This window comes from Nomascus leucogenys, chromosome 15, assembly GCF_006542625.1.
Source record: "Nomascus leucogenys isolate Asia chromosome 15, Asia_NLE_v1, whole genome shotgun sequence".
NCBI classification, from domain to species: domain Eukaryota; kingdom Metazoa; phylum Chordata; class Mammalia; order Primates; family Hylobatidae; genus Nomascus; species Nomascus leucogenys.
This window is the reverse complement of record NC_044395.1, coordinates 20615287-20629572: the sequence shown is the minus strand read 5'-3', so window position 1 is coordinate 20629572 and position 14286 is coordinate 20615287. Positions and strand designations below refer to the sequence as shown.

The 14286-nt window shown below is 47.0% G+C and overlaps 1 protein-coding gene across 2 annotated transcripts in view; it reads left to right on the top strand.

Annotated features, from left to right (window-relative positions):
- ZBTB16 (zinc finger and BTB domain containing 16) overlaps window positions 1–14286 on the top strand; it is a 196492-nt gene that overhangs the window by 151015 nt on the left and 31191 nt on the right. The gene's annotated exons all lie outside the window — the stretch shown is intronic.

Sequence of the window (14286 nt, the reverse complement as noted above, 5' to 3'; positions counted from 1 at the left end):
ATTTTGGCCAGGCTGGTCTCAAACTCCTGACCTCAGTTGATCCACCCTCCTTGGCCTCCCAGAGTGCTGGAATTACAGGCCTCAGCCAACTGAGTGACCTGAAAGTGCAGATTGATTTTTACCTTCTTCTCCTTCCAGGCAGAAATTCATAGACTTGGTGGTGTGGGGTGGAGGTATATCTAGACCTGAGCCATTTCTATGGGTTTAAATCTCATCCTCCCTGTCATTAACTGTCACTGTGGCCTTGGACAAATTATTTGAACTCTGAGCCCCCCACCTAGCTTCCTTATCTGTAAAATGGGCGTAGCGATAACAGTGCCCACCTCCTAGAGTTATTTTTGAGGATAGAGAACAGGATACACATGAAGTGCTTACTGTGGAGTTTGGCGCTTACTAAGTGTTGAGCCAGTACTAACTACTGGTACCACGGTTGTTACCACTGTCATCAGTATCATCCTTATTGATTCTTCATCACTTCGCCAGGTCCTGGTTGGCTCCCTTCCCCTCTCCGCTGCATTGGAGTGTTATTGGCAACCTGCCGCATTTCCTGCTTGTCCTCTGCCCTCGCCTTCTTTGCAGTGATTTTCAGAGTCCCTGTTTGCGTATGCAGTGGGGAGTTGACTTCATTTCATACCAGGAAGGCCAGCTTGCAGCGGGGGATTGGGAGGGCAGAGTGCTTTATAAGTTCGCGATGAAAGCTGTAAAACGAGATGGTCAAGGATCTGGCCAGGCCTGGTTCGGGATTATGGCCGGCCCCTGGAATGCTGAGGGGGGCCTCTTTTAAGAAGCCAGTGTCTATTTACAGTGTATCTCTCATAAACCCCAACGCTGGGGCGAGGGCAGGGGGACTCGCCCTCCTGGCATGTGATTGATTATCTGGTATTTATGCCATTGAGGACTTGTCAGCAGTCCGGGGTCAAAGGGTCATCTCATGTGTCTTGCCGCCAGCCCACCTCCTTTTGTACAGTGTGGACCGGGCGAGCTGTGCACAAAACAGCTTTTTCTTTTCCTTGGGAAAGGGGGGAGGGGGAGGGGGGAGTGTCAATGAAATTTTTTTTTCAGCCTTTTCTGAATAGTGTTCTTTAAATTCTAAAGAACTTTTAATTAAAAGTAGCAGGAAAATTCATCTTGAGAAGGTTTAACTTACCTTAACAGATACTTTTGTGTCCCAAGAAGCTGGGAGTGACTTTGAAAGAAAGAAAGAAAGAAAGAAAGACAGAAAGTAAGGGGCTTTGTTGTGTCTCTCCCCCTCCCCCAGGCATTTTCAAAGTTTCCTGGAGTTCTTGTCCACTCCTGTCTGGTGTGGACCCTGCTTGGGAAAGCAGGAAGAGAGGAGGTCATTCTTCTCCTTTAACATAGCCATACACATTTAGAAAGGGACGTGGGGATTCTCTGCTCCAATTTTCTCCTGTTATAGATGAAGAAACTGAGCCTTGACAGGTGAAAAGACTTCGCTATAGAGTCACACAGCTACACGGTTGAGGAGTCAGGCACCGGGCTCTGATTATCTATATTTCCTAGTGCTCCTTTGAGCATGCCAGGTTGCTTCCTGAAGCTGCTTCGGATGCCAAGTGAAGATAAATGTAATGATACCTTTGCTGTCGTTCAGTCCTGGATGTTCAAGACTTGGGAACCACTCTTAATTTCCTTGGGCTGGAAGGGTCCCTGAGGGACCACCTGGCTTATCCCCCCCATCCCCCATCGCCTGCCTCGGAGCAGGCAGTGCGTGCTCACATGTGCAGGAGGAATTGCTGTGGGTCCCTTTTCTAAAAATCTGCAGCGGAAGTCTCTATGTTTTCTGCTTGGTAGAAAATGCCAGCACCCCTCCCTCAACTTTCATCACTGGATGGTCTGGACGTCCTTCTGAACAGCCGGCTTTGTTTCTTCCTTCTGTGGCTCAGGAGTGGCCCACCCATGGAAGCTTGTCTGTCTGTTCCCCCTTCCCTCCCACCCGCTGTGTGCCCACAGGGGGCCATCCAGAGCTGTGACTGGCGGGGACACCTCAGTCTACTGTGCTGCTCCACCATGGCCTGGCTGCTGCAGGGAAACATTGACCCTCTTAACTCTCACCCAGGCTTTCGGTGACGTAAGGCCTTGATGAAATGCTGTGCCCATCGCTTTCAACTCATTGAACCAAGGTGGACACCAGGCAGAGAAATCATAGGCCAAGAGATAGGTGTTTGTGGGACTCGCATAAATTCTCGTGTCCTGTATCCTGTTGTTTGTCTTCTCCATCCCACCACCTCCTCATTTAAAGAATGCAATACAAAGAATTGTCTTCTAAAGAATAGCTTTAGAAATCCTCATTCCTTTCCATTCCCTCCATTCCCATTCAAATTAAATTAGGGAATGCTAATTTGGACTGATAGGGCACCACTGTGAAAAGGGTGTGAAGAAAGATCTGCTTCTTGCTCATGAGAGGAGACCCCAGCAGTAATTAGATTCTCGCTGAAGTCACTGGGTGCCACACACTGTGCCAGTGCTTACCTCAGACTGTTTTGTTTGGTCCTCATATTGACTTTCCAAGATGAACATTCCTGTGTCCAGATGAGGAACATCAGGGCTGGACATAGGTAGCCTTCTCTGGGGTATAATTTGCTTTAAGCTAAGTAGTAGTAAACATGTTAAACACGTCATCTCTTTGAATCCACATAAAATCCCTGTGAGATAGGGATTGTTGTTATCCTGGTTTTAGATGAAACAGAAACAGAGGAGTTAAGTAATTTACCTGAGGTCACACAGCAGTAGTAAGTGGTGGAGTGGGATTTGATCCACCATGAATGACTGCAGAGTTCACACTTGAACTACTTGCTGCTCTGCCTCTTTAAGATGTAGAGCTGGGCTGGAACCCAGAACTTCCTGATGCTGGCGCTCATGTTTTGTTTTGTCTTTTCCTACTATTCTGACATAAATCTGCTGGGGAGACACTATATATAGACATATACAAATCAGCCAGAGACCAGCAAAATGTCACTGTGTAATCAGATGCCAGCCTGGGTGGTGCGTGGAGAGGAATTTAGAGAAGGAATATGTTAACGAGGACACAGTATTTAGTCTCATGTCTGGACCCCCATAGTAAGGGGACAGTGCCTTACTCATCTTTCCATCTCCGGGACTTAACTTAGGGCCCGGTACATATTATATGTTCAATAAGTGCTGATTAAATTACTGGGAAAGAGTTAGTAGGGGAGATGGGACTTGAATTGAAGTTTTTTGAAAATGATATTAATAACTGTGATAGTTATTTGTGAAGTTTTTTGAAAATGATATTAATGGCATTACCTTTTGTGGCATACTTGCCAGGTACTCAGCTGCTCAGTTTATTATTTATGTTGTATTAACTCTCACAGCAGCCCTATGGCTATTATGATCCCTGAAGTAAACTGAGGCTGAAGAGAGATGCTGTATCTTGCTGGAGGATTTAAAGTCTCAGGGTGGTTGGTGTTTCTTTGGGGTTTATTTTTTTGTTTTTTTTTTCTGTTGTTGTTGTTGTTGTTGTTTTGAGACAGGGTCTTGCTCTGTCACCCAGTCTGGAGTGCAGTGGCGCAATTTTGGCTCACTGCAATCTCTACCTCCCGGGTTCAAGTGATTCTCATACTTTAGCCTCGTGAGTAGCTGAGACTACAGGCATGCGCCACCACATCCGGCTAATTTTTATATTTTACGTAGAGACAGGGTTTCGCCATGTTGGCCAGGCTGTGGTTGGTTGGTTGGTTGTTTTTTCTTGATTTTGAAATTATTTTTTTTCCTAAAGCAGAGAAGAAGGCACAAGTGAAGGGGAAAAGGCAGCCATAAGTGACGATGGCAGAGAGTCTGCTCAATTGGGGTGGAGGGACTTGGAAGCCAGAGAGAGGAACTTATCTTTTTTTTTTTTCTTTTTCCTGCTTATTGGCGGAAGTTGCTTCTTTGATATAAGGATTTCTGGATCTATGAGGTTAACTGTGTCCAGTTAATTGAATTTATAATTCAGCACCAAAATGCTGAAAAGAATTGTCTTTTATGTGCCTTAATGAGTGCTATAAAAACAAGTGGTGAATCTAATTTTACGAATGTTCCTTTATGACTTACCTGATAACTAGCAGTTGTTCAACACAAAGGACACATAACTCAGTCTGGACGTACACTGGCTGCCTGCCGTAAAATAACTTGTTTTCGAAGTTGGTCTTCTTGCTCGAGTGGCCCAGGGATTCCCTTCTCTGCTCCCTCTTCTCATTGAGGATCAGGCTTGGGCTCTTCATTCTGGAGGATTGAGATGGGTTACCTTCCCTGCCAGTCCAGGATGACCAAGACCTCACATCTCATTGGCTCTTTCCGAAAAGGGGAAGGGAAAGATATGGCGGCTCATGCAGCTGTCTCTCTGGTGCAGCATATTGCTTCTACCTAAAAGTTGCCTGGTGTGCCAGGAAGAAAAGAGAAATTAAGAGAAAGACTCCTTTTGTCTTTACCCTACAACGAGAGGTAAAGAAATTTAAAGCCGCAGCAGCCGCATTAGGTTAGACATTGGTGAGAACTTCCTGAGTTGCAAAGATATTCCTAAGAGAGACTGATAACTGTCCATCTCTAGAGCTGCTTCAGTTGTGAGTGGGCACATATATAGATGCCCTTATCTTTTTATAGCTTTTGTCTTTTTTTATGTTTTGAAAGTTTAATTTGAATTACTTTGTGATTACAGATCTTACAGGTAGATGTTGGGTACAAAATTCAAGCATTCTCTGATGGCTATTTGAGAAAGGTTGGCTGTTCCCATCTGCAATAGTCAGGGGCAGGAGCCTGGACTCACAGGCCAGTACAGCACTCAGGGAGACAGCCTAGAAATGGAAGGGCTTTTGGAGGAGGGAAGCTCTTGAACAGAGCAGACAGGGTAGGGGTGTGGGAGCGTTGATGAAGGAAGGCCAAGATAAGGCTGTGGTTTCCATTTGTTACCACCTCTCCCGCTTATCTTGAGTGAGAACAGGCCCTACAGCTCTGAGCGAACCTTTCCATGGGGCTGTTGAGCTGTGAAGAGGACAGATACGAGCTCTCCTACCCTCTCTTCCCAGTGCACCCTTTCCCTTGCACACACAGGCACCTGTAAAGGCTGCAGCTTTGGTCTATTGGATGGGTGGAGACAAATGCAGAAGTGTCCCTGTTCTGGGTGCTGATTACTTCCTAGCGGAGTTGGGGTTGGACTCGCACATTTGTCGCCCATGATCTGAGTCTTGCCTCTGCTGGCCGTGTGCTCAGACTGGCTAGTGGGCCATCTTCTGCCTTGTCCCACCCTTACCAGGCTGATAAATTGCTGTTCCGGTCAACAGGGGCTCTGACCCAGCCCTCATCTCTGGTCAGAAGGAGGCTGGGTGACAAGAACAGGGGGAGGGGCTGCTGCACAAGCCCAGCATTCGGACACTGGTAACCTTTTGCGGGGGAAAGCACACCCAGCTGGTTTCGGGCCCAGAGGAACATTCTGGCAAGACAGTGCTATCAGCCTAAACTCATCACACCGGAGGCAGCCTGCAGCACATACACATTTCTCTTGACTTACGGGAGACTGGAGATGGAGGGAAATAAAAAGTCACCTCCCCTTACCCCCTATTCTCACTGAGTTGTCATGCCACTAAAAGATCCCCTATTCCCTATCATTTTCAGAAGAACCAAGACGGCTTGCCACTCGTTCATTCAACATTTACTGCATATCTGCTGTGTGCTTAAATGCTGGGAATAGAAAGATGACTAGACCCAGTCTCTTGATTCAAGGAATTCAGAGTTGAGAGGAAGACAGACACATAAACAGGCAATTATAATGCAGAATGCTGAGTGCAGCGATAGAGATATTTATACACAGGATACTGTGGTAGCCCAGAGGAAGGGTGTTCAGCAGATACCCGGGGGACAGATAAGGCTTCTAGAGAGGAAGACACCACAAGGTTTTAAAGAAGTAGAAAGTAGCCAGGATGAAGGGAGAGAAGGACAGAGGAAATGGAACTGTATGTGTTTAGAAACAGTGACGCTGTGGCCTGAGTAGCTCAGCTGAGATAGAACTTGGCAGATGCAGTTGGAGGCATAGACCGGCCCAGGCCACAGAACCTTGTTAGGCTGTGTTTAGGAGCCTAGATTTTATCCACAGATGAAAAGGAGTTCTTGGAAGCCTTTAAAAAGGAAGTTATGAGATCAGATACATTTTGGATAGGTCGCACTGGTGGTGCTGTGCAGGTGAGATCAGAGGGAGGTAAGCTGTGTTTAGGAGACTTCTGTGGCTGTCCTGATGAGGGATGCTTACATGATAGAAGATGAGCTGGATTGGGGTATGCCAATCCCAATGTCAGGCAGGAGGACCTAGAGGCCTTCAGGGTGACGTCCAGGCATCTAGCTCGAGTGACCAAGAGGATGTTAGTGCTGACAGCTGAGATGGAGATCCAGGCGAAGCAGGTTTGAGAGGCGAAGATGTGGGTTTCAGGTTTGGATATTCAGGTTGAATATAAGATGCCTGCGGAACATCTAGGGAGCAGCTAGGTGTATGGATTTTGTGCCCAGAAGAGAAGTCCGGGCTGGAGGCCTCCTGGCTTCCTGGTGGTCACTGAGACCGTGAGAGTAGAGTTCACCTGGACAGATGGCGGGGCATGAAGTGTTGTGAGTTAAGGGCAGAACACCATGGTGAGGATGAGAGTTGGGCCAAAGGGCACTGCTCAGCAGAGAAGGGCCTCCTCCAGCCAGCTCCTTAGGCTCCGTGGAAGGTGAGGAAGGCAGGAAGCATGGGACCTCAGGTGTAGAGGGCTTCTCAGAGGCGGATTCTCAAGGTATGGCCCAGTGTGGGGATCCCTGCAGATAGATGGGGCTCTCCAGGGTGAGGAGTGCTCTCCTGGCCCAGCTCCTGGCGTTCTCAAATCCCAGGGATCTCTTGTGCACAGGGCACTGGCCCTAGGGTAGGAGAGAAGAGGCTGACAGGCTGAAGAATAATCTCAGAACTGGTGGGGACTTAACGGGATTGCAGATCCACCCTCTTGCTTCCAGGGGGATTGGATGGGCGGTCTTCCAGGCTGTTGTTGGAAAGTTCTCAGAGAAGGACCTGCTCTGCTGCACGGACTTTCCTGGAAGTCCAACCCAGGTGAACCCTTCTTGCTGGTTCCATTGCTACACATACCATCCCTTTGCACATGTGTCTTTTCTGAGGTTCATCATGCTTGGTTCTGTCGCGTTGTCTGGAGGGAATACAGGCACCCTGATTGCTTCCAAAGAAGGGGAGCTCAGGGCCCTGGGTCCTGCCCCATTGGGGCTTTACATTTCCTGAAACCCCTCTTCCACTTTCCCTGTCCCACACTGATCCCGGAATGAGCACTCCATTTGGGATGGGTGGCCGCTCTCCCTCTACACCCTCCTCCGGTGGCTTGGCACTTTGGGACCAGCTGCTGGAGTGATTGACATAAAGCCAATCTATAAATAAAGTCTTTTTCTTTTCTCATAAAGACTTTGTGGTTGAGTTTGCCTTCAAGGTCAAGATCAGACCTTTCTAAATAAACACATATCAAAGGATCATTAGCAAAGCAGCACTGTTAAATTGAGATATTAACTTCTGTCAACTGCTTGTTTCTTTTTTGTTCTGTAACTCATGACTGCAGTAGGTTTTTATTATTTTGTCCTTAGGCAGTAGCATCTGGCTTCTGTAGAGACTGTAAAAATTAAAAAGCAACACAAATCATTGCGAGAGAAAAGCAGTAAATTCAATGATAAGAATTTAAAATTAAAATGTTTCGGCGCTTTTATATTCTGCAAAACATGAAATGAGTGAGTTTGTTGCCTGTTGCCATAAACCTCACCCAGCTAATCGTCCGCTTAAGTTTTTTCCTGTCTCTTTCGCTCATCACCATCAATTCTGTCTTGGCACAAGGCATAAAGTGAGAGCCGTGTGTGTGTGTGTGTGTGCGCGTGCGTGTGCACGCCCATGTGCTGGCATGTGTATGCATGTACGTGCATGTGTATGTATAGTGGGGCCGGGGCAGAGTGGTGGATGCACTCACTGATCTCCACCTCATTAGAATGGAGGAGACAACAGCAGGGAGGCATCGTGTGGGAACCAGGGTAGGGAAGGAAGAGTTGAAGATTATTACATCCCCATGGGTCAGAGCTCCCTTTTTTCATCACCCTTTCTAGTTAAGAACAAAAACAAAACAAAAAGCCCCAACCAACCAACCAACAAAACACTCCGGGTCACAGACATGAGCATAAACAGCAACCTGTAGCATCCAAGTTAAAATGTAAAAAAGATTCCCTGAGCAAGTGTGTGATGCTGGATTAGGGGTCTGAGTGGGTGGCTGGGTCTTTCCCATTCCAGAGATGCCCGGCCTTTGGATGGGGTGCTGGGGAGTGGGATGGGAGGCATCTTAGGTTCCTTATTCCAACCAGAAGATTTAGGGTTTCTGTGTTGAGGTGACTCATTCTTACTGCAAAATCGAGTTGTGTCTCTGGGCCTAGCTATGTCCTGGGCTGTGAGGGAGATAAAAGTCAATCGTTTTTTATCTTGCTCTGGAGGAACTTTAAAAAAAGCTTTTTTTTTTTTTAAAAAAACAAAAAGTCTTTTAAACAGTCAGAGGACAATTTAAGACAAATGTGAGTAAGGATGTGATGGCAATTGTATAAGCTGTTTGCAGACATTCCGGAAAGCGTGCAGAGTGGTGTGGGGTGAGTTCAAGGGATGCTATTAGGCCTGAGTTGCCTTGAGCTAATTCTCCAGTCTGTTGGGCTTAGGGTCTGGAAGCCTTGGAAAGCCTGGGGTGAACACTGTCAGGGTGAGCTCACCCCCATGTCTAAACCAGGCCATGGGACTGGGAGAGTGAGGGAGAATGCTGCAGGTCCCTTTTCACGTAGCCTGTCCCAGTTTGACTGCTGGACCCACAGGCATGAGGCCAGAGCTCTTTGTCCAAGACGAACTTCTCCAGCCTAGAGAGGTAAGAAAAGAGAGCCAGTCCTTGGCCTCCATCAAAGGGAATGAAGGAAAGTGTGAAGATTAGTGGATGGAGGGGTCGAGTTAAGAGTGTATGACTAATAGGCTGGTCATTCAGATAGGAGAGCACATTGTTCTCTGGGCCCAGATGGTCCTTGGAATAAATCAGCTCAGGCAGAAGCAGACTTCCAGTACAAGGAAGTAGGAGCAACTGCTTGCCTGCTACTCTCTAATGACACAGCCCAGGCCCCTGGCCCTGAATAGCAGCCATTCAGGCCTCCACTGTGGTGTTGGAGTGGGGGATGTGTGTGTGCAATGCATGCATGTGAGTGTGTGAGCAATGCATGCATGTGAGCGTGTGTAAATATGTCATGTTCTAGCCTCCGATGCTTACAGAAGAGTGGATGAGTGTTTGTGTTGTAAGGAGCTGGTACAGGGAGATTTTTACCTTGGAGCCCTTCTCAACTTTAAATTCCAACCCTGAGAGTTGTGTTAAGTACTGGAGTCATTTGATTAATGTCTCCTTCAGTGGATGGGAAGCTCTACCAGGGCAGGGACTGTGTCAGTCTGATTCATCAGTGTCTCCCCAGACCCCACCTAGCACAGGGGCTGGTGGGTGCGTGATAGACATAGATGGAGGAAAGTTCTAGCAACATTCTTACTTTTCTCCATTGCCTTGCAGTCACGGCCCCCGTTAATTAAGTAGCATATAAGTAAATGAATGTATTAGCTCTTCTTCCCATGACTTCCCTGTAGGGACGGTCATGAGGCCAGAGTGAGCTGGGGTGGGGATGCGAACCACAGCAGTTACATAGAGTTTTGGGTGGTGCAGGTCCTTTACTTCTGTACTTGGGACACTCCACAGATAATGTGGCTTTGAAGCAGGACTTTCTGTCATGAAAGTTTTCCAGGTAGACAGCTTCCCTAGTTTCCCGGATTGAAGACGTGCAGGCACGTGCAGGTCGTAGAATACGTGTGAGCATCACGGTGATCTGTGGTGGCTTTTCTGGCATGGTGGCCAACATTGCAGTGGAAGGGCCCACCCACTCCCGCCTCATGCCCTACAGTCTCCATTCAAAGGCTGTGCTAGTTCCTTTTCCCTTCAGAACCCATTCAGCTTCTGAGGAAGGAGGGTAGGGAAGAGCCAAGCAGCAATATCACTGAGTAAACAGGAATAATCAAACAGATACTCCCTGGAGAGAGTTTTCTTTCTATGAAGATCTTAATTAATATGAACGCTTTGTCCTCGTGTTCTGAGGCAGACTTTCTATACCAACCGTGTGTGACTGCTGATCCAGCTCTGCCTAAATCAGATCACTGGGGTCTTTCATCCTTTGGGGAATAAGCTCCTTTGGAGAATCAAGCCAAATCTTGCCTGTTGGGAGATTAAATAAGTTGCCATGTCTTAAAATTTAAAATTAAGTGCATATTAAGTAAATGACAGTGGAGGCCACTGAAGACACCTTAGGCCTGGTAGCATTTGTGTTAGAGAATGTTGCAGGGACTCCACACGCATTCCCCTTCTCCACTCCACCCCCCTGTCATGCCATCCTGACTTTCCACTCACTGTAAGGTGCTTCAGAAGACCCAAGACTCAGGCTGCCAGAGTGGCTGAGTTGCGTGACTTGGGGGTTGTTTCTCTCCCATTCATATCTGAGATCCTGAATGGTCCTCTGGGCCATTTCTTGAGTGTTTCATTTTCCAGGCCTGTCAGAGGGAGGCAGTCTTTAGCATTCTCTGACTGTGCTGGTATTACTAGGAAACAACAGTCTTCTCTTAAAAGGCAATTTCAGAAAACACCTGCAACTGAATGACTCAGGAAGAGGAAGGAAAGGGGAATAGGATGAGTGAAATGTATGGCCCAGGAGCTTTTGGAGTCTGGAAGAACCAAGGAGGAATAAAGGATGGGTACGTGGCAAGAGGAGACCCATGTTACAGAGTGTCCATGATCATGCAGTGACCATCCAGCTTGGCTCTGCTGTCGCCTGCAGAGAATACACTAATGAAACAAGTGAATCTTGGGTGAGGGGTGGTGTGGAACCATGCTTGGTGGAAGCGTCTTTGGAATCACAGGGTCTTTCATTCTGATCCTTGAGGCGCTGAAAACTTCACAGAACTTCCATCTGGGCTCAAATGGGGACATTTAGAAGGTTCTTCAAATCCACTCCTCTCAGTGACTTTTGCCCGAAGACTCCAAGCCCACAATTACTCTAACCTGAATGAACAGAAAATATCATCCATGCTGTTTAATTCACAGTGGCCTCTTGGACTAGCCTGAAAGTCACAGCTCCCCCAACCCCCAAAATATAAGTTAAGAAAGAAGCATAAAGGTGATGGAATAAACACTATGGCCTTTCTTTCTTATTTTTAGGGGCTCTTTGAGAGAGGGAGAATCAGGAAGTGTAGGAGTGAGCAAAGTGATTCTGGGCAGAAACCTGAATGGATATGGCAAGGATGAGGGATCCTTTGTCCGGGAGCTGGTAAATCCCTGGGGGCTGCCTGTATTGTCACATTTGCTTGCGAGGACACCTGGCATTGTATCCACCGCCATCAGATCATCTCTAGATCCACAAGAACCAGGATCTTTGGCCAGGACTGAGAGCAACTCACATCTGACAAAAGCCTGTTCATCTCTTAAAAGAAGCCCCTTTTTATTTTCCTAGCAGGAGGGTGTTGGAGGTCATGATTTCTGGGCATACTAGTGACATGGCTTTTGGCATTTCCATTAGCATCCCTGTTCTAGAGGATCCCCATATGCTGTGAAAATTGATCTCAAAACAGTATATCATATATATCACCATCTGAGGAGGGATGAAAACCCACCAAGAGTGTGATTTGTGGGGGCCCACTGCTTGAGTGTAGAGGGCTCAGCCTCTGAGTTCAGCTTATGTGCCTGAGGGCAGCTCACAGCAGGCCCTGCAGGGATAGCTGAGAGCCTGCCCTGGTCTTGGAGGAGAAAGAGATAGGAAGTGTGCACCAGGAGACATCTACATGCTCCACCAGTGCCCAGGAGTTGTTGTCAGGTTTGATTTCAGATCCCAAACTGTAGGTGCTCATTGCCTGCAATCTCACAGCTTTGGCCACAGAGGGATAGCCTTTCTGCAGGCCTCTCTAGAGATCTGTGTCTTCAATTGTTGTGAATGACTCCTCATCAGGAAGGGACATCTGGGTAGCACTGCACTGGGTACCACATGAATGAATATTTCCAGGTTGAGAGGAGAAACCAAACCCACAAAAGCCTATGCCCTGCTCTTAATGCATGTGGATATGAGTGTACACCTAACAATCACCTGTATTAAAAGATATGAGAACATACGGGCTCAGAAGCCTGCAACTCATAGGGAATTGGGGATGGTGAGTGGGTGGGTGGCTTGAGAGAGGAGAGTAAGCCAGCATGTTTACTTGAGTTGAAGTTGGTCAGAGTCAGATATTAATGGCGTAGGCTCTGAAAATTATGACTTGCCTGGAGCTCTGGCTCAAGCTCACAGAAGTATTAATAGGTTATTTTTAATGTATTTATTTGTTTATTAATTCATTTGGTAAATATTTATTGAACACCCATTCTTACTTAGTAGTATATTAGGCTCTGGGAATACAGTGGTGAGCAAATCAGAACCCAGGTCTTCATGAGTTTCATGCCTTCTAGGGAGACACATAAGAAAATAAGCAAGTCATATACAGGATAAATATTGTTATATTGGAGGTATAGGATGTTATTAGAGCACACATGAGCAACCTCCAACTTGGATGGGGTATTGGGGAGGCTTCCTGGAGGTGGTGTCATCTAAGCTGTCATCTGAAGGATGAGAAGAAGTTAAGACAATGAAGGAATGGGGGAGAAAGGGAAGAATGCCAGGCTGAGAGTCAACATAGGTAAATGTCCAGAGTAGGGAGAGAGTGAGACAAGTTCATGGAACTGAAAATGGGAGTGGGGAGGAGGGCTAAGATCTGAACCTGGAGAAGTAAATGGGCATTAAATGGTGAAAGGCCCTTGAAAACCATTTTAAGTAGTTTTTGCCTTTTTCTGGGGACAATAGGGAGGTAATGAAAGGATCTTTTTTTTTTTTTGAGACAGAATCTCACTCTGTCGCCCAGGCTGGAATGCAGTGGCGCGATCTCCGCTCACTGCAAGCTCCGCCTCCCGGGTTCACACCATTCTCCTGCCTCAGCCTCCCGAGTAGCTGGGACTACAGGCGCCCACCACCATGCCTGGCTAATTTTTTATGTTTTTAGTAGAGACGGGGTTTCACCGTGCTAGCCAGGATGGTCTTGATCTCCTGACCTCGTGATCCACCCGCTTCGGCCTCCGAAAGTGCTGGGCTTACAGGCGTGAGCCACTGCGCCCGGCCGTGAAAGGATCTTAATCAGGGGAGGGACATCAGGTGATGTCATGGAAAAGTTACTTTGACTACTTGGTTTTGACTCAACTGGAGGGTTTAAGCTGAAGGCAGAGAGACTGGGATAATATTGCCATCATTTAGGTAAAGAATATGGTAGTCTGAACCAGTGTCGCTGTATGAGGGGGTGGATAAATAAATGCACAAAAAGATACTAGAAATCCGAAAACATTTGGTAATTGATCTCTTTTGAGAGGTGAGAGAGGAATCTAGGATAATGCCTGCTTTTCTTGCTTGGGCAACTGAGTGATAGTGGAGTTCTTTACTGAAATGAAGAATACAAGAAAAAAGAGCTTTTTTATTGTTATTGTTAGGATACTGAACAGTTTTCATATTACAGTAGCAAGGTGTGCATGACATCCAAAGGTAGGGTGTGCCTAGGAGGCATGTGGGTATACAGATGTATCTGGAATTCAGAAGAGAGAGACCCACTGGATATGTCCATTTTGGAGTTGTCATCAGCATATAAATGATCACTGAAGCCTTGGAACTGGGTGAGTTTATATAACAAGAGAGTATAGAAAGAGAAGAGAGCTTGGAATAGAATCCAGAGGAACCCCAACATATTCCACCCCTCCAGAACAATCCCAATCCACGATGGAAATTGAGGAGTCACTGGAAGAAATAGGAGGGACACCAGAAGAGTGGTGTCATGGAAGCTAAAGGAAGAGGTTTCAAAAAGAAAAAAGCAGTCAGTTTTAAATGGTGCTGAGAAGTCCCTTAAGAGGAAGACTAAAAAATGTCTGTTGCTCTTAGTGACATGGGAGTCGCTGGGTATCAAAGGCAAACAGCTTTGGTCTCAGTGGAATGATAGAAGCAGGAGTGGGATTACAGTGGGTTGAGGAGTTAGTGAGCACTTGGGAGGTAGAGGCAACGTGGGTTGGTTAGGCAGCTCTAGGAGTGGAGGAGGTGGTTAGTTAGACCGATCCAAGCTTAGGGTACAGCAGGCTGGTGAAATTGAAGGATCCCAGGCAG